Below are 1667 nucleotides of genomic sequence, written 5' to 3' on the forward strand. Positions count from 1 at the left end.
ATTAGTAATGACTCCATAGTGTGTAAAAACACCAACCTATATATGCTTAGCCTGCACTTACTCTCTGACCTAGACCTACTTTATTTACTATTATTCCCTATCACTACTTATCCCTACTTTTTTTTTCATTTTTTTTTTCATTCTTTTTGAGACAGGGTCTCCCTGTAGCCCCAGCTGTCTTGGAAATCACTACGTGGACCAGGCTGGCCTTGAACTCACAGAGATCCGCCTGCCTCTGCCTCCCGAGTGCTGGGATTAAAGGCATGTGCTACCATGCCCAGCTCCCTATCACTATTTTATGTGTTGAGTCTCTCATAAGCTTATAGAACATTTAACCAGAGGCCTCACTAGTCAAGGAAGCTACCACAAGGTGGCAGGAGACCTCAGTGCAGAGACTGTGTAGGCTTAGGGCAGAAGTGAGCTCTTTTCCTATTGGCCGGGTTCGGCTAAAGAGCTAGGCAGGTGCTGAGAAAGAAGCAGGACTGGGGGCAGAAGCAGCTACCTGGCTAGTCATCACATTCTACCAGAGTTTCATTGGGAAGAGCAATGAGGGCTTGTGATCCCACTGTTCTCATGTTTCTGTGGCTGCAGCTGGACTGTGAGTGAATGTTCTGGAGCAACAGAATAATAAGTGGGCACTCCTGAGGCATCAGGGAGAACGCTACTATTCAGGTTTCCTCTAATTACTATAGAAAATGAAATTTGGGGGGAGTTAATGACATGAGAGTCTTTTTCTTCTCACATAGGGGTGAGCCGAGGAGAGAAGGTGGAGCAGCGTCCTTCTGCCCTGAGTGTCCAGGAGGGAGACAGCAGTGAGGTCAACTGTACTTGTTCAGACAGTACCTCAGACTACTTCCCTTGGTATAAGCAACAACCTGGAAAGGGGCCCCAGCTCATCACTGACATTCATTCAAATTTGGAAAGAAAACAGAACCAAAGACTCTGTCTTACTGGATAAGAAAGCCAAAAACTTCTCCCTGCACATTGCAGCCACCCAGACTGGAGACTCAGCCCTCTACTTCTGTGCAGCAAGTGCACACCACTCCCCAGACACCTGCAGCCTGTCCTCAAACCTGACACTGGGGCTGGAGCCCCACTCCACATCTTTGTCACAGATCTTCCAGTGGAGCATTTGCCAGATGTTTGTTTCCAAGTGAAACTATCGTATAGAGACTAAAAGCACACCAAAAAGTAAGTTGCAAGACACTCAAAACAATTTAGAATATTTTGTTAAATTGTTGTTGAATATATTACTTTTCAATTTATTTCTTGTAACTATTTAAGATACAAAGCATGATATTTTGATGTACATCAGCAAAAAGAACAATAAATTAGACAAAGAGATGCACTGGCCAGAGTTTGGGAAAGGCTAGTAAAGCCTCCATCACCTGTGCAGCACACCAAATTCAGGAACATCCATGTGTTTTGCAATTCTAGAACTGCTGCAGACAGAGACTTAAAGGAATCAGTGGCCTTTGTCTTGACACATACTTAAGTGTGGCTTTAGGATTTCTAGGCAGACTTCTCAGTTAAATAAGCCAGGAAGATCAGTATTATACTCCTTATTATGCACAAACTTTTCACTCATTTGTTACTTTTTTGATATCAAAACATTCATGGCAAATATGGAAAATAGATGAAACATAGGAATGTGAAACCTTTTACTC

At 43.4% G+C, this 1667-nt stretch overlaps 1 pseudogene; it reads left to right on the plus strand.

Moving 5' to 3' along the window:
* Nucleotides 1-546: 546 nt before the first annotated feature.
* LOC108490504 lies at nt 547-1157 on the plus strand (annotated as a pseudogene).
* Nucleotides 1158-1667: the final 510 nt, after the last annotated feature.

The sequence above is a fragment of the Nannospalax galili genome, unplaced genomic scaffold (assembly GCF_000622305.1).
Source record: "Nannospalax galili isolate Female #2095 unplaced genomic scaffold, S.galili_v1.0 scaffold832, whole genome shotgun sequence".
In the NCBI taxonomy this organism is placed as follows: Eukaryota; Metazoa; Chordata; class Mammalia; order Rodentia; family Spalacidae; genus Nannospalax; species Nannospalax galili.